Source organism: Pelmatolapia mariae, linkage group LG5 (assembly GCF_036321145.2).
Source record: "Pelmatolapia mariae isolate MD_Pm_ZW linkage group LG5, Pm_UMD_F_2, whole genome shotgun sequence".
Lineage (NCBI taxonomy): Eukaryota > Metazoa > Chordata > Actinopteri > Cichliformes > Cichlidae > Pelmatolapia > Pelmatolapia mariae.
The window spans coordinates 29,415,753-29,435,299 of NC_086231.1; the positions used below are offsets into that span (position 1 = coordinate 29,415,753).

At 42.1% G+C, this 19,547-nt stretch overlaps 1 protein-coding gene across 3 annotated transcripts in view; it reads right to left on the reverse strand.

Annotated features, from left to right (window-relative positions):
• Positions 1-19,547, reverse strand: part of cdh4 (cadherin 4, type 1, R-cadherin (retinal)) — a 212,901-nt gene that overhangs the window by 80,470 nt on the left and 112,884 nt on the right. The gene's annotated exons all lie outside the window — the stretch shown is intronic.

Consider the following 19,547-nt stretch of genomic DNA (forward strand, 5'->3'; position numbering starts at 1 on the left):
TCTGCTGTCACTTCTGATTCCCTGCTTTGACATCTTCGGCAAAACAAACTGCTTATCTGTTCCTGAACTGGAATACATGGGGAAGAGGGGAGCCTAATTCTTCTTCATATTCTTTTTCCAAACTACGCAATGTCAAAATAGCATTTCCCTCTGCTTCTACAAGGGGGAAACAGGAGGATAAGGTCGAGATACATTAAGCCGACTAGACTGATTGAGTGAAATGCTCACGTGGAGCAAGGCTCTTTAATGACATTTGGTGGGTTCTGCTTCACTGAGACAAAAGAAAGGGAGCTTATGTTTGCATGCACACGCACAAGCTACTATCCCTGCATTCAGAGTAATGTACCAATGTGCATTATGGGAGGCTGGATGGGATGTTGGGGTGTTTACATATGTAAATGCTTGGCGCAGATCAGACGGAGACACAGAGAAGAGATGCTACTGGGTTGCTGAGTGCATGTGCGGATTCTCCAGTGACAGCTGACATGAATATGCCATTATACTACACAAAACACAAAGAGAAACCAACAGACATAACAGTTTGGAAAATCCTTTCATTCCATTGCCAAATTCAATTAACACTCAAGGCACCAATTCCACTTGATTCACAGCATGATGCAATGACACCAAAAGTGAGAATGACTGATTATTATTTTCAATATGTCTATTACTTTATCACACGTGTGTGCGCGCTCACACACACAGGCACGCCATCCTTTGTCTCTCTTTACCCCCGAGTTGAAATGCATGTGCTATGATGTTATCAGCAAAACTCTGGCTGTTGATAACAAGACAAATTGATTTCATAAATCACCCCGGGAACAGATCATCTGTTATGAGCAATGTCAGTGCGATTTCTCAAAAATCCAGCATGAAGAATTCTGCACAGCAAGCTTTTTATCAAGCCATCTATTTAATTTATCGCCCAGCTTCCTGTCAAAAGCAGCTCCCAAACAACAGGCTAATAAAGCATGAGATCTACTCAGCCACTGCAGCTTAGCATCACACAAATGAGGCCGCTTGTTTTAAACCTCTGAGTAATTGCATGCGTAATGGGACGGACGGTAAACACAGTTTTGACAATGTGTGCATCTGTCTACGTTGGCAAATGCGATCCATATTTTCATTAAAAACACACACACACACACACACACACACACCAGTAGAGAACATTCTTATGTGACTGATAAGCTTTGTTCGAAATGATTGCCTCGCTTTAGGGATCATTTATCAATGCAGGGGATATTTAACATCAGGTTGTGACAATATGACACAGACCTGCTTGAATTGTGCACAGATGAATTGTGATGGCAGACATGTATTATGTAAATGACTTCAATTAGCTTGAACTGAGCAGGCTAATTGTTGTCACTTAGACAGGTCTCTTGTGGTGCAGCTGGAGAAGAGAGAGGCTTAAGGACGCGAGCAGCGCAAGGCACCGCTTATGAATTTGCGCGCGTGCGCTCCTGTGTGTGCGTGCACGAAGGAGTAAGTTCAAAGTGCAGCTAGTGTGAGAATGTATGTCCTCAGCTGGTGCATATATTAATTTTGATGTTAATGCAATAAAACCGCTGAGGTCTCTAAGGGTCTGCCTGAATCTGCTGCCTTTTGTGCTGCTGTGGTGGTGCCAGTTGGCATGGGAACACACATGTGGTCTGTGAGGCACTGCCATTGTGGAACACTATTAGAGCTGTATCTTTGATTCTTTTTCGGGGGCATCGGGCCAGCTCTCAGTTTACCATTCACCGCTGTGTACCCGCTTGAGGCTGGAACTATGACCCTGATTCCTGACACATCTACTAAGTGTGGAGATATTCATAAATGGTTTTCTATTCATTAAAATTCCTGTTCACAAAGCACATTCAAATCAGGTGGTGGGATCTGATCTGCCACGCTGTTAAAATAGAGATGAAAGCGGCAGCAAAGAGACAACGCTGCAACTAGATAGTGATAGGGAAACTCAGTGTGTGTGTATGTGTGGCTGAGTGAGAGAGAGAGAGAGATTGTATCATAAAAGCAGAAGGGGGGGGGGGGAGAGGCAGATACTGTAGCATGCAAGAAAAAGGAAGATGGAGATATTTAGCAAAATAAAGAAAATAAACCCCCAATCGGAGCAGTTTTCACAGCTCCTAAAAGAAATCGTTAGTTTTTAAGACAAAAAGAGTTAATGTTGCGTGTAATTTACTTTGTCATTTTACGCTCGGAAAACAGCAGCATCCCTTTGTATGAAAAATTGGACTCCAGACAAATAAATGTAAAAGAGGCTTGAGGCTGTTTTCTTAGTTTGATGACCCTGAAACACTATTAATTAAAGAAAACCTACATATTTACAGCAGACGCAATCAATGCTGATTTTAGATGCCATCACATGATCAGCTTATGTGGAGCACCGGGGTTGAGTGGAGGAGACAGAGGGAGGGGACGACTATATTAATGCACAACACAAATGGGCAATGACACTGATGGGTTTTGGCTAATGCACTCTGTTAGACTCTGTTGGACATCTGGTAGCGCCGCTTCAAACAGCCCCAACACAAGAGCTGCAAATCAGCGAGCAAAAGAAAACTGCAGGAAAGGGACAATTTTTGTGCCTTGCTGGTTACAGTAACAACCCTCTGATTCAAAGATCTGTTGCGTCAATTGCCCTTTTTTTCTCTCTGTGTATATGAAAGCATGTATCCTTGTACTTTGCCTTGCTTCCCTCTACATCAGGGGTGATAACCACAAGCTCAAGGTTGTGTATGTTTGCCATCTGTACAGTGCGTTCGCTTCTCTTTTCTTTTTCTGTTGGCTTTCTGTGCGAAAACGTTACGCCGTGCATCCCCATGTAAGCTTCTCTGAGTGCATGTGCACAAATTGTGCCTCCCGTATATTTTAGGGCATCCACAGAGATGTTTGGCAGGCTGCTGAAGTTGGTGTCATTGTGCTCAGCTGCTTTTCTCTGGACTCGCATGGCAGAGAACATGCTGTCCAACAGAGCGGGTGCAGCACAGAAATGGGTAAAACAGAGCAGGCAAGCAGCCGTGACCACCGACCGCTGAGTCCTCCACTCAAACACTCACTCACACACACACACAGGCACTTATGCTCTTTGTCTCTTCCTGCTTGTAGCTCTACCGCAATCCCGCAGAGGAGCCCAATCCAACTCTTGTATGGAAACATTACATGCGCATAATGCGGATGGCAGGTCACTCTGCGCATCCACACGCAACCGCCTACACAGTGTTCACCTGTCGACCGTGAATGCCTCCCCTCACATCCTGTCACTGTCTCCTCCCTCCTGCGCTCCCCTGCAGTCCAGTGTCACAGCTCCCCATTCGCCTTTTCTCATTGTTCTTATTTCCTCTTCGCTGAACCTCCTCTCACCCTTCATCCATCCTCCACTCCCTTCTTGTATTCCCCGCAGACTGAGGTACTTTCTCCCCCGACGCAACGAGGGACAGCCAGTCTGTGCCAATAGCCCAGCCAGACATAAAAATGGGCACCCTGGTGGGACAGTTATTACTATTGTTAAAGTGAGCTGAGAGAATGGGGAAAGAAACAACAGAGCTAAAAGGAGGTGCCAAAAAATAAATAAATCACATAAAGGTCGCGTCAGTGCGAATTTAGCATTTACAAACTTCATAGTTGGGTTTAGAAGTAATTATGACTTTAATGATCATTTTCTAGAGTCTTTTATAGATGTGCTTTTATGGAAGAACCTTTATTATTCTATTGTCTATAACTGTTGCTTTTAATCTGCACGCCTCAGCCCATATTCACAGCGCTTGCTCCTGATTTGATCTGTGCTTGTAATAAATACAGATTTGCAAGAGCATCAAAAAAAATAGGCCACTGGCAACAAATGCATCGTGCATAATAGATGGGCCTGACTGCAACATACTGTAAAATACCCCAATGTACACACTTACACTTTTACTCTAAAGAAAATCTCATCTGTGTCACCTGAGACCTACTTGACAGTTTGGTCTGCTGTGTGTAAAGCTAGTAAATAGGCCCAGACTGAGCATATGGTTCTGCTTTTGTTAAGGTGCTGTTCATCACAGTCATGGCAGAGTGCTAAGTAAACACTCCCTCTGGTACCCCACTGTTTTCCTCAAGCCAACAGGAAAATCAACGCCACCCACTCAATTTGCAAATAACAGTATTTTTGCCAGGCTGAGGCTGTGATAGACAGGAGCACAGAGCCCACTGATGAGTAAACGAACACTGGTAAAAACACGGAACATACTGTATGTACGGAGTTGAAAAGCATGCCAAAAAAATAATAATTTCAGCTCAAAGAAAAAGAAGAAGACGAAGGCCTATGTAGCTTAAATTGCATGTGCTCGCTGTGAGTGACTAAATAGGCCATGCGTTTATGAGCTGAATTTCGTGACTTTTAATTTTGGCAAAAGTGCAAAACTTCATTTAAAGTGATAGCTCAATTTTTTTTTTTTTAAATTGCCAGCAAAGCAAAAGGTATAAATGCTAAGATCGCTGAGCATTTGTTTTCAAGTACGCTGATAAAGCAGAGACACTTGCAATAAACTAATTACACTTTTAATGATAAACCGCGTTTAATGCGCCTCTGTGAAATGAAATTCAAGAGGCTTAAACTGCCAGCTAAGAGATTATGCCGTTAAATTCCACATAAGAATCCACTGCTGATACCAATGGCCTCAGAAGGAAAAGAAAAACACACTTCATCCCTAAAAGGTCAGCTCTCAGCACCTAAGAGAAATAGCCTTGTTTTCGGCTTGACTGCTGAGCAATTTTAATTGTTCTCATAAGGAAACTTTTATTGAAACAACCCACAGAGGTGCATGTAATCCTCCAGCGTAAGTTTATATATATATATATATATATATATATACTGACTGAACTACTAAGGTATTTACCTAAAAGCGAAATTATATCCATCCAGAGTAAGTTACTAAAGAAAAATCTGAGTTGTAATATTCTTTCCACCTACAAGATTCAGGGAATGAGAAAAGTTTACATCGTTCAGTGGGCGGTAAAGTATCTGCAGTGGAACCGACATGATTGGCAAGTAAAGATGCAAAATATATTTTCTGATGTGGTGATTTATCCCTAAAGTGAAGCATCTTGTACATCTGTACTCAAAAACCTGAGGCGCCCCATGCAGTACAACACAACCCTCGAAACTCTTTTTGAAATCCAGCCCACCGTGCCCCCACAGGAATGCTTATAACTAATTCAATTTACATGCTGCTGTTTTTAAAACACTGCAGGTACAATGTGACTTTCCTGAAAAGGCTTCGTTTTTTTTTTTCCTGCCGCAGTTGGAAATGAATTTCTCTGCCTCTGCAGTTCTCTGTTTTAACAAAAGCCCACACAGTTCCCTCTGACAGCTCGCTCTCACAAAAGGAAACCACAGCGACTCAAGTGTGTGTGTCGCGGTGTGTGCTTATGCGTGAAAGGGAGCCAGCGTGAGAGAGATAAAGAGACAGAGTGAGAGAGAAGAGGGACATTGGAGTGGGAGTGTGCGACATGAGCTCTTTGCATATACGATTATTACCGCTGATGCATAAATGGGTATGGGTGTCGTTGACTGTGTCCCGCAAAGGTGTGAAAGTGTGTGCGTGGGAAGAGCAGGTGCTGTCAACCTGTATTTGTGCCTCTGCTCATGTTTCACTCTTTAAACACGGCATCCCTGTTATCTGCCGCTGCTGCTCTTAGAGAGCTGAATCAAACCTTGTTTCATTCAGAGCGCACCGTCTCATCTGCGTGGCCAAAAAATCCGCCCACGACCCCGCCCGCCCTGCTCCCTTCCCCTCCCACCACCACTACACCTTTGCTTATCTTCTGTAAACTCCCACTTCCCACAGGTGTGGAGAAACAGATGTAAAAGAAGGCCTGTCACAATACAGGCTGTGTTTCTAATGCAGCTCTGTCGGTCATGCAACCACACATCCAATCTGGGCGCTGTGTGGGCCACCTGCTCTGCGCTGTTTCAATGATGATGGAGGTTTCCTCACAGATATCTGTTTTCTCCAAACACCGCCTCGCTTGTACGTTAACATTTTGCACGGTTAGCCTCACTTTGCGATGAAGCAGAGCGGGGGCTACCCGCTTAATATCCCAGCATGTCAAAGTGCTGCTACATTCGTTGTCCGGTGAGTTTTGGCAGGGTGAACTCTGGCTAGAGCATTGAGTTTTTGCACATCCGCAGCCCTTCCTCTTATCTTTGCATTAGTCTCCTCTCATGGGCACAGGCATGAGGAGGCTTGAGGAATGAGAAAGGGGAAAAAGGCAAGATAAAGAGGGAGAGTGAGAGCAAAGCAGAGCGGATGCAATTAAAAGACTGGGTCACAGATCGCAGTGCCAGGCGTCAGTGTGATTAATACACCACCATTCAGCCCAGGAGCTTTTCTCCACTGTGTGTGTGTGTGTGTGTGTGTGTGTGTGTGTGTGTGTGTGTGTGGGGGGGGGTTTGTTTGTGGATTTGGTATTATCTAAGCATGCTGCAGCTAGGGGGCACCAGTAAGTCTCCAGAGGTGTACTGGGATTAACCCTTTCAATGGTTATGCCAAGATAAAAAATTAAAAATAAAATGATGCCAGGTTGCTGGTGTCGTCAACACTGTGCCGACCGCATTCTCAAGCAGTGCATATATATAAACCTGTACATAAACTGTTTCAGAAATCCACGATACACCAATATTTCACCTTAGCTGAAATTGTTCATTCTCTACAAACACGTAGAGTAGAGTAGTACAAACACTGCTACCACTGCTAAAAATGATAGTAATTATTACTGCAATGTCCACACAGAAAGGTCCCAGCAGGCCAGTGGACTTTTAGCCATTACTGTGAGGTGACAGTGCTAACCACTGCACCATTGTGCCACCCTCTGTGGGTTCTCTCTGGGTACTCTCACAGTCCAAAGACGTGCTTATTAGGTTAATTGGCGATTCTGAATTGACCACAGGTGTGAATGTGGTTGTCTGGCTCTCTGTGTTAGAGAGCCCAACCACTACCATTTCTACCCCCCACTAACCAGCAAGTCTGTCCCTACTGGGTTTCACCAGAAACAAAAAAAGGTCCAGATATTTCTGAACTGCCTAGTGATCATAGATAGTTTTAAATGCTTAGCATATTTAGACTTAACACATAAATATAATAAGTTCTGGAGATAAATAAATAGATTGATTCCTATTTAGTAAATTTTGCTTTAGTCACTGCTGGATGTCACTTATAGTCTAATTTCTTGGCTTTATTCAAAAGATTATGGATGACACAGATGTTTAGTGGCTTTAGTGCGTTTCTTATCTTGAGCATTACGATCAGCCACCCCAAAATGTTGATTCTGTTCATCTGAACTCTGAACAGAATCAACCTTTTGGGATTTACTTACCTGGATGACTGAGCATGCATCAAGATTTTAGGATCAGCTACTTCTTGTCTTTCTTTCTTTGTTTTTACTGGTCTTTAATTCTTATTCTCACATCAACTTTGATGTCTACACACACCAGGAAACACTTTTTGTGCCTTTCCTGGTTTCCTTCTTGGGCATTACTGTTTCAGTTTCTTCAGGTAGAAATTTTTTAGCAGCCAGGCGTCTAACTAAGGTTGGGCAGATGTTTAAATTTCACACTGCTGTGAACTTTAATGAGCACACACTATCCTCAATTTTTTATTTATGTTTTTATTTTTTGCATGCCTTTTCGCTGACCATCTCATCAGTAGCTTCCCAGTAATTTCAGATCAGACCAAGTCCATGAAATCTGTCTCCCAGTCAATCTACCCTCTGCAGAAAACTTGCATCAAGGCAACAAACAGCGCCTAAAACATTCCCCCGATTGAGCTATTGGCCCTTACCAGAGTGTTATGGTAATGAGAAATGTTCGTTTTTGAACCGCAGCAAGCTGCACAAACATATCAACCGATTCTTTCTTTTATTTCTTTCATCTAGCTCCCACTCACCAGACCTCGCCTTCAAGGCTTTCCTTTCGATTTAGCGTGAGCAGAGAAAGAGCCATGCTTTATCACAGCAATATCGCTTTTAAGGAGGTGAAGTGAAGAAAGTGCCTCAAGGCTACATAGCGTCTGTTATCTCCTGGTACAATATAATAATTGCACATAGCCAAAAGTAAAGGCAGTGGAACCTCAGCTGGGCCTAGTGACAAAGAAGGAAATGTGAGCAAACTAGGGGCAAGGATCACGGGGAAAGAAGAGGCTTCTGGGAAATATCAGTGCTCCTCACTCAACCGGATAACGACTATAATGAAATCCTCAAAGAAGAAGTTTTGTCTTGTCTTTCTTTGTGAAATAATATCCATCTATGTAACTGTGGCATCTCTTATCTGGTTAGTTTTAACTGGTCTTTAGCCAGTTTACCTTCAAGCACCTTTTTAAAATAAATAATATAACTACCTCTGCACAAGCCCCCACTTACCTCATCCACTCCCCACCCCCCTTTTCAGTCCCCATAGAAGCCTAAGACTCACTAGGTAATCAGCTTTTAATATTCTACTCTCCTTTTTTTAATGTTCTTTCATTTTCTCTCTCTCCCTCTCACCTCTCTCTCTCCACCCTCAACCGCTGACTGAGGCGATCAGCAGCCATTTCTTCTCTCTGGGTCCTTTTCTCTCTCTCTCTCTCTCTCTCTCCATCTTTCCCCCTCTTTATTAGCATAAAAGTGTTTGCATCCTTCCCTGGTGATTGTTTAGCTGCTGTGTTCAGCATCTTGATTTGATTCCCTACAACTGCCCTAATTAGCATTACAAATATACACTTAGAAAGAAACAGAAATCTCTGTTAGGCCTGACAGACTAATTTTAGGGAATGGAGGCCAGAGGAAAAGGCAACAGTAAATTTGTGCGATAAAAGGTGTATCACTACATCTCAATAATGAGGTGTCTCATCCAAGTCTACCGAAACGACACTTTCACCACATTTATGTAAATTAAAGGAGAAGGTGTTTCGCTTAGACTGAATAAAACAGCACATGGAGCAGCTTTCAATGGGAACGCGCTGGATGTTCAATTGTGGTAAAAAAAAAAAAAAGGGTGTAATCACAAGAAGAAACTCTGCTCTTATCTTCTCTCTGCACCCTCACTCTACAACAGATCATGCCTTTTAAAGCCAATGATTAGACTTAAGACAGATCTCCTTCATTATCCACAGCTCTCATCCATTTCTCTCTAATCCTGTTTCCTACTCCAAAGCCCTTGGGGGCAAATGATAGGTCATGGCCAGCCATTAGTCTGCTGCTCCTGTGACCAGGGAGGAAATATTCAGACAAGGAGATCGAGACCCTTTCAAAAGTTAGCTACGCTGACTGCCATCGTAGCTGCCACGCTATGTCGTGTACTTTTTGTTAAAAGAAAGATCTTTGCCATTACAAAAGCAGGTAGCTTTCACCTCATTTGATCTAAGGAGTGATGGAAACATAGAGCCCAAGATAATAATTGTTCAGCTACTACATGAAACTGGAGAAGGTCATTCCACTGACTGTGAAAGTAAAGCCTGTTTTATATTTAATAACAACAAACAAACAAAAAAATGTAACACCCACTTTACATCTTCCCTTTGTCTTTCCAAAGGAATATAACTCATCGCGTCGCCTTGGTGGACATGCAAATTTTGGCCATTTTTTCCAAGACCGATGGTATGACATGTCAGCGTTATGAAAATATGGTATAACCGTGGTAAGCAGCTGTCTGTCAGCTGTGTGAATTTATATCCACACTGTGACATTTTTCAGTGCACACAGACACTGTGAAACACCTGACACCTGCCCAACACAGGGTGGAGAAGCTAAAAATATCTATTAATTACACATAACGCAGCACGGCTTTGGAAAAAGTTTGTGAAATCGAAAAAACTCATTTTTCCCTGGCAATAGTACGGATGTCAGCTGCCTTTTTTCAGTGGGTTTACTTGTGTTTGAAAAGCTTATGTCGATTCTGGTGCACGGGAATTGAATAATAAGTATCCTTTTGGTCAACCAGCAAACAAATGTGGGTTCTGGTTTTAACCGAGCCTGCAAAGTAAATGTCCCTGATCACAGACACGTGGACTATAAGAGCAAATTGTTGTGAGCTGGGTGCTAACGTTGTCATTATTGAGATAATTGCTTTTTCAGCCAGTAACACTGTGCCATAAGCCTCAGAGTTAAAGTCAAAACAGGAATCAATGTCTTGCGCTTCAGGCTCAAAGAGAAACCATTTTACGTTTAATGTCAAACCAACAAAGCTGATTCCTAGGAACAGTGTTTCTAAAGGCATACTCGAGTGAAGACCAGTAAAGTTAACACGGAAATAAATAAATATAAAGGAATTTTAGAAAAAAAACACACAAACACACACAGACTGTAAGTAAATCTATCAGTTAGTCAATAATCTACTTTGTTAAAGTTACAGTATTGATCTTTCTGGCATTTTGTAAGGAGAAATTAGCGTGCAATTAGTTAGTAAGACTGTGTTAGCAAACACAGCTGCCAATTGAGTGTATGCTGGGAACGCTGCTTATGAGAACAACAGAACAGCAAAAGAGCAGGAACAAAGACAATACAGCTGCTGACTGCAAAACCAAAAGCAACAGGCTGAAAGAATAAAACACACCACAGAAGCGAGGGAAGCTGCAGAGATGGTTGACTTTGTTTGAGGGTTTGTCACTTTGAGCGACATCGCCGTACACACTCATTTCATCCATTGTTAATATAAAATTACTATCTCGCGCTTTAAATGAAAGCCAGCAGCAAATATACAGTACGCTGCCTCGTAAATAGCGCGGTGGATGATAAAAGCAAGCATTTATGACTAACCACACTGTAGCTAAAGTATTTTATCCTGTGTAATCAACATTTACACAGTCCTAGTTTGAGCTTGGATTTGCATATGTACTCGAATAAAAAAAAAATGCTTGAATCTTCCAGAGCACAGCCTTCCTTTAAAATGTAAGTTTCTTTCAACAGCTATTTGCTTTGAAGTCACCCTGGCCTGTTCCAGAAAAATCAATTAAAAACACGACTAATACATTTGCACCTACCATTTTCCACTTTCCTCTTTAAAACGTTTGATGTAGCCCACAGCCCAACGCTGTGCAATAAATGCGGAGATCACAGAGATAGTGACAGGAGAGTTTCAACAAGGACTCTTTCACACTCATTCATTGCTTCAAGTGAAGCTCTGACCTAAAGTGAAATTAAATAATGAAGGATATCAGTAGATTCCTACTGCGCCTTTTTTCCCCACTAGAGAAAATCAACATGTCTCAAAATCCCATCACAAGAATGGTACAATCCAGCCATAAAAGTACTTTTTCCTGTTAAGTCTGTACTACATTTTTCCGCTGCATGATTTATAAATAATGTAGCCAAGTGTCTTTTTTTCCTCCAGCATTTCCCATATAGGTCCCCTAGTGACAGTTATCAGAGATAAGAGAGTGGTCCTCAATATGAGCATAAGAGCTGTCCCTTAGGTGGCCAGTATTAAGCCTCGTTGCTATAGATGTAGCAGGCACAATAGGAAAAAGATGAACCTCTCTTTTCAACTATCTACTAGGGTGGAATGGGAGGTCGGTCTCCCCGGACCATGGCGCCAAAACCATTATTCTTATCACTGCAGGACAACTCGCCGCAGGTCAGAAAAAAACTCGTCTGAAAGGTCAAATGAGAGTGTCTCAGTGTGTGTGTTTACCTCCTCCCCCGCCTCTCTCGCACTAGACATTTCTGTATTTCTCATTAACTGATAATACATCACTCATGACCTTGTGATAAAAAAACATTAGCTGGAGACAAGTCATTAATCATTAAAGAATCAGGCTGTTTAGGTTATCAGGTGAGAATGGGTATATGCGTTATCACACAAGTAATGGGTATAGGCTTAATTGCTCTTCTTAAGCAGCTCACCATATAGGATGTGGGCTATGCTTGCCTTTGAACGTGCTTTTGGCTGTCATCAAAAATCTGCTTCAGGATTGGCCATTCGCAGCAGAAAAAGAGCAGCTCTACCGGTGCTTGTTGGAGATCCGGTCATATTCCTGCTTAGTTACTAACTACTCAGTTACTGCAATGAGCTTTATGGAAAATTAGGGCTGAGTGTATCTGACCCACGAAGCAAAAAAACAAAAATACTGTACAATAAATCCAATACCAAAAATATAACAATAAAACTACATTTTATAAATAAGCCATCATGTGTGAGAAGTTGCTCAGCTCACCTCCAGAGTCTCCAGCTGTGAGATGAGACTCTCTAAAGCGGCAGATGAATGACAAGAAGTAAGTACTGTTTACTTATGCAGTGTTGAGCTTTTCAAGGACAAAATTCACAAAGCGCTTTACAATACTGAAACTGGTAAACAACAATTAAAATAGTACGAATAGATAAAAACTAAATAAAATCTAGCCTTTGGTTTCATGTGTGTCCACGGATCTTAGGTCCAGTTTGGCGTCACAACCTTAAACAGCTTGTCACAACCTTAAACAGGTTAAACAGGTTGTGACGCGTCACAACGCCAAAGGTGTCAACAGACACCTTTCGTCCTTAACACGGATCTAATAGACCTCAGAGATCGATGTTTTTAGTAGCTCACTGATATGTGGAGGCATTTAAAAGTGATCACCAAAATTCAAAACTGGACCCTAATTTTTAAGGGGAGCCGGTGTGTCCCGGTCAGCCTGCTGACTGGATATTTAGCCGTTCCTAAACTTTGAAAACAAGCAGGGCATTTCAAATCGATCTTGGACTGAGTGTTTCTCTTGGACGGATGAAAAAAAATGAAATACTAAAAGAGGTTGCCAAATATACTTTGGCATTTGTAAATGCCTGTGGGCGGCCCCGTCCAACAACAGTGTGTGTACGAAATACTGATTTTCTTTTATTGTTAAGTTCAAATATCAAAAATCTTTTCTTTCCCCTGTTTTTTGCAAAACCACCAACTCCATCACTGCTGTGCTGTTGTTGTCTTGAACGCTCACTATCAGTGGTAGTGAGCTTTCAGCATGCACCGTACTGCAAAAACACAGTAATGTCAAATTTATTTATTTATTTATTAGAAATTTGTAAGTGCTGTGACATCCAAAGTAGATTTTGTACGTTCCTGAGAGTCAGGAGCTGCACGTGCAGCATAGCTGTAAGTAGGTCATACCGTGGACATGTTTTATCTGTTTATGTACTCTGCAGCTATAAGCCGAGTCCATTATCTGCTCCTGACTGAACCTTCAGAGTTTTACCTAGCATATCAAAGCCACTGTTTGGCTTTATTGACAATTTTCTTGAGAAATTCTCAGTATCATTTCGCTTTAGTATATCTTCTGCCTAAGCATTCAAGAGTGCTGCTGTTTAATGGATTATCACTCTCACAAACAAAACAAAGAAAAAACCTGTGGAGGCAGCTCTGTTTGAACATAAAAAGATGTTCACATGGGAGGCAAGGCAGTGTTGATGAACTGCAGACAGAAACGGTCAGTCCACCAGATGAAAAATTAAATGAATGAAGCTCCATTTTCAACAGAACCGTTTACTACATTATCCAAACAGGAAAAAAAAAGAAAAGATCTTGGTATTTCTTACTTGATGTGCTTGATAAAATTTAAATTTAATTCGTCTCCGAAGCAGGTAACTGTTTTTTAATTTGAATTTATAAATGAAATTCTAATTTCATTTTTCCCAAATTGATACATTACTCTGAAAAATTCCAGCGTCGAGTCTTCTTGATTTATTGTCGGTTTAAAAATGCTGAAAACACGAATTCTAAAAAACAAAGAAAAGCAGCAGGACACAAGATTAGAGATTCAGAAAGCTCTCTAAGTAAGATATTAAGTAAAATATGTTTTAATTATCCTGGTATCATTTTCCATTAATTAAATATTGGCTATAATTACACAGAACAATAATCGTTCCTATTACAATTAATATGCACCATTCATTCTGTTGTTTGGCAACCATAAGCTGATGGCTGGTTGCCAGACTGGCAAACCACTTCTAAAATTTACTCTGGGGCCCCTGGAGAAGTTGGATAGATTTTGTTTTCACTAGCTAAAGCTCGAGGATCTAAAACCCAACCAGACAGAGCAGCTCTGAATACACAACACAACAGCACACTAAGGACCCGTCTCTCAAAGCGGCAAAATTAAATTAGCAGTTTAACAGCACTGAAAGCAAGGAAGAATAAGGTTTCCTTTCATTTCAGTCCGTGGTCAGTTTTCTTTATTCAGCTATCATGATTATCCCATTTTCTTGCCACAGGTCTCGAGTCAAAGAAAAGTAACGCAGACTTAAAACACGGATCCAGAGGAAGCTGTTTAGAAGGCGCGGGTCTTCATTATGCCGACATACGCTGCTGTAATTATCACCTGGATAGTCTTGTTCTGTTTATCTGCCCCCCCCCCCCCGTTTGCCGTGTTTACAAACATTGCCCATTCTCGCAAACTTTCAAGGTGAAATTACGTGCTGCGATAATACAACAATATCAAGCAATAATTGTAAGTGCGAAAAGTATATTTAGACTTGCAAATCACTATGTAAACGAGGTCTGCGGTGGAGGAGTCAGCCGTACTGCAATCACAGCTTCAGGCTTTAAAATACCAAATTAATTGCTGAGCTTACTTTCATGCCAAATCCAAACTGAGTCTGACTCTCTTGCCAGCATCTATTTGTCAGTGTAGGTGTTAAACTTTCCAAATGATGAACGTCTCAGACGCAGAGCCTATCTGAGATGGCCAAATAGCGTTGTGTTATGCGCTGTAACTCGCTAACCTATAACGTATGTCTGAATTTGGGATGTCTACTTCGCGTAAATCTCGCCAGCGTGCTGCAGGCGCAGAGGTGACAGAGAGGCAGATGAGGACATCCAGTGCAGTATGAAGGATGGCAGCAGCCGTTCCCCCAGGCCACAGTGATGGCACTACATCGATCCAGCCACTCCGGAGCCTGAAGTGCAGAGCCTTTTGGCTTTGTCAGCACTGTTCAGCTCAGCGACGCTACAACTCCCCTGATCGCTGTCAGAGACCCAGGAGAAAAAGCCCAGGGAATGGCAAGAGAAAATGCTGATGTATCTGGAGTCGGGCAGGTGGCGCAGGACGGGCTCCATAACTGCTAAGCATTCGACGTGCAGTACTTCTTTATAAATTCCTACCTGTTAGAGAGTCAGGATAATTAATGTTTACTGTTGGGGAGGGGGAAAGCGGGAAAACAGAGGGGGCTTTTGGAGTGGTTCCTTCTTCATCTACCTCTAAACAGAAGCACCTGTTTCTCCTACTCAGCCTGCCAAATGCTCCTCCAGGAAACTTAATTCTACTAATCCACTTTATATTTACTCACATGGAGGTGTGCCGGCACCACTGAAGGTATGCGTGCATGTTATCCTCTTTGTCTTTATTTTATATCTTGTGCCACTGATCTCTCAATTCACTTTAGAGACTTTATGCTTTTGCTTTTTTTCCTTTGCTGAAGGAGTCAATGTAGGCCAGATTTTGGTCTTTCAGCCTTCTGGTTCATTGTTAACTCTTTTTAAAGTTTGCCTGGATCTGAGTCATAGCACAGACACACGGGAAACCTGCAAATTCTAAAAGCGCAGACCTTGGTACTGAAGAGACCTTGACATGCACAGGCCGAGAAATTCAATAAAGATGTAGACAAATGTTTTAAAAATCAAGTCTGAGACATTTTGATTTGGGCGGTCACGGCGGGGAAGAGATTTAAAAATGCGGCCCTTAGAATGACCTCATGATCAATAATACGGGAACACAACAAACAGACAGTTGTCGAAAACAGTGAAAAGCACACTTTCACATTTTGGGAAATGTACTTCACTTTTCTCTTCAGGGTTAAATAGCTAAATAATTGCTTGTATTTAGTTTGCATAAGAATTGGAAAACACATTGAAACAGGTAGAGAAAAACAAACACAGCAGCATCGTGTTTAAAGCTTGCTAATTAACACTTTCTATTAATACAAATGCTATCATACAAAGGTTTATGTGATATAATTTCCTGTTTTTAGTAACTGTTGCTTTTATCACAAACCAAGTATAATATGCTGGATAGTAAGCTGTACAGGTGCCTGCAGATTCTGCCGCCTTTGGGCAGAGACAGCCAGCTCTTTGTGGTTGGTTCCCATCCCAGTGCTTAAGCAAGCTAACTGGGCAATAGTTGTTGGTTTATACTTACCATTCGAAAATGAGAGTATCACTAGTCCTCTGCAAAACACATAACACTTGGCTACTTTTCATAAACATTATGTATTGGTCCAGTCATCCATTCATTCTCTCCCGGTTATCCAAACCAGAGAGGATGGAGTCTATCAGGAAAAGGTAGAGTACACCCTGGACAGGTCACAAGTCTAAGGACTAAGGGCTGCTTTAGACCTCTGCGGGGACTCTTCCTAGGGCTTGTGACACAACCAACAAAACTGACACAAATTGTTGCCAGCATATATTCTTGTGTTAGTGCATTATGCGTTAATTACCTGTTGTGAACTTGGTGTTTTAAATAAAACAAATACAACAAATAAATCCAGGGACTTTTTTTCCCCTCTTGGGTTGCCTCTTTGAAAAATAAAAATAAAACTGACCACAGCAGCAAGAAATATATTTGTCCTTCAAGTTTTTCTATCTCTTTGAACATCGCAAGACAAAATACTTTACAACTCCAAAACTTTATTAGTGCAAAAAAAACCCATCAATTTCTTTGCACTTAAACGAGCAGCTGTTTTTTATGTGCATTAAAGCCATATAAAAATTTAACAGTGCAAATGCAAATTCCATGCAGACAGTTTAATCAAAAAGGCATTTCCAGTGGAAAAGGGCTGACATATCCCGAGCAGAACCATGTATAATATCCACAAAAGTTAAAAAGAGGTGCTTTGCAACATGAAACTGCAGTCTTTATACATATTTTTCGGACCATAAGGTGCACGGGATTATAAGGCGCATTAAGCTAAACAAAACAGTCAGTTGCTTCCTCCACTTCTGTACCATTGATTCATTAATGCTGAATTCTCTCGCAGCTGCTCTATTCCCATGTTCTACTGCCCAATACTGATAGGCCTGAGTTTAAAATCCGCTTTATACGCATGTCTCTTAACAGGTGCCATTTTGGGGTCCTTATACACACACAATACGGTAATATTATGTTGACGTATTACTCCGTGAGGCTCCTGACTACGGTATCCGTAATGCTCCGACAATCCGTGAAGCGGCGCGGCTTCGTAGCTTACCAAAGTTGTACTAAAACATTTTTTGACAGATTTTTGAGCGCCGTGTACCACATAAAATCGGTTTGAGGTCAGTAAGCACAACCAGAATTCATACATATGGCGCACCAGATTATAAGGTGCAGTGTTGATTTTTAAAGAAAATATAAGGCTTTTAAGAGCGCCTTATAGTCCGAAAAATATGGTAATAACGACGGCCCGCTTGCATGTTCTACAAAAAAAAAAAAAAAAAAAACTTTGGTGGCTATCTGACAGACAAAAACCAAACCAGTTCCACATCACTGAAGTTGCACCATTTTTACAAACCAATTCTGGTTCATCTGTTTCATTCACTGATCTGCTTTCGCCCTTCTCGTTCTCCGTCGCCGCCGTGCTTTTCCCGCCATGTGCGTATGAAAACAAAGGCACTGCACATGCGCGTTTTACCCATATTCTATCGCAATATTTCATTTTCTTATCATTGCCTAACATTGTACCGGTATTACCGTTACCACACAGCCACAAGGAGAAAATGCTCCTTGCTGCTGGTCAGACTCACAACCTTCTTGTTGTGAGGTGATGGTGCTAACCAACGCTCCACTGTGCTGCCCTCATCTGAGCGATACGTATACGATCAGAGGATTTTTTTCCTCCAACAGATGCAGAGACCCCCATTAGCTTTTGACACATCTCTTCTCACTTTCAATCAGACAATGAAGGAATAAGCCTACAGGAAAAAAAACGTTTACAGTATGTGCAAAAAAATGAAATCAAATGATGCTGCCAGGAATTGTAAAACTGAAGCTTTCTGCTGCGCACAGACAAAAAAAAAAGCTTTCTTTCACCCCGTAACTATGTGTGTTCAGCAATAACAGAGCAGTGAAATCCATTAGGCACTATTGCAATGCTGGCATGATAACTGTTTAGGTGGGATAAGCAAATTCCTGCACACACAGGCAAATTTGCAGGGTTGTCAGATGTGAAGAGATGACAAATATTCATCTCTTCACTTGAGTGTCAACATAATCAAGTTGGCTTGTTTTAGGCTGAAGAGAAATTTGGATTTTCCCGGGGGACCTGCAGAATGATGACACGGATATCATGTAAAGAAGCCTATCGCTCCCACCAAACCTGACCCACAGTTTTTCTGCTCTAAAACTGCCAACGCAAAAGTCAAAATCTTTGTTATATTATGTGATTTACAGTACACGAGTTGATAAAGTGTTCATAAAGGTTTAGAGACATCATATGATGGAAAAAAAATGGGATGACATGACATTTGTCTCTGTTGTAGAGGGAGAGGGGGGGGGGAATACAATTCTGACTATTTCGCATGAAAAGCTTGCTGGGAAATGTCAAGCTGACTGTCATTAAAGACTCAGTGACATTTTTATTTCATCTTTTAAAGCTATGATTCCATCTCTGCCAACAGAGGCAGTAATCTGCTGCTCCCCAACAGACAGACGTCAGACAGATTAACTCAATTACTCTTTGACTTGAGTGAATGAAGGAAACAATACATTTCTCATTTAAGCTTAATCCTGTGTGGGAGCAGCGGAGGAGGAATATAGCAGGTGGAGGAAAGGCAGAGACGGGGGAGAAGGCGGGAGCGCATGGGGCTTAAAAATGAATTCGGAGACAGCCGGCGTGTTTGCTCATCTTTTTTCATGCTCTTGCTTAGTTGGCGAGCGGCAGAGGGAGAGAGAGACGGCAGAGGCAAAGATGGAGAGGAGGAGAGACGGCGAGCGATGGAGAGATAGACATGATGGAGTGACAGACAGGGAGACAGTCAGGCACGGGGAAGAGAAATGAGAGAGACAGAATGGGGTTTACAGCTTCAATATGTCAGAGTTAGTTTGCAGTATGAAGCAAAAAAAGAAAAAAAATAGTCAACCAATTTCCACCGTGCTGACACACCCGAACTAATACCCTGCACGGGGCATTACAGTCAGCCTTGTGTATGAAACACGGTGTGACACATGAGGTCTCTGTATTGTCTGCAGCATCTGTTGCAGGGGCACAGATGGCAATGGCCATCCTCGCCGCTGCTCCGCCAAGCTCCTGCCTCATGGGAGAAGTGGTCTGTGATGACGTTTTACTGACAGTGTGGGGGTCATCTGGCAACACATGACACAGGGTGTGTGTATCTCTGTGTGTGTCTGTGTGGGGAGGGGCATTTGCGATGTGAAGGATGGATATTTGTACGGTGTGTATGAAAAGGTCAGGTCTGGGCGCTTACTGCGGCAGCAACATCATTGAAACCCCGGGGCGGCAGCAGCGGTGAAACCCGGGATCCTCAACAAAGCTCTGTCAAGGCTGCAGGAGAAAGCTGTCAGTGCAGACGCCTAAACCTTTACCGCCCTTCCCTCTGCCTCACACTCACTCTCGCCTCGCTCTGACTCAT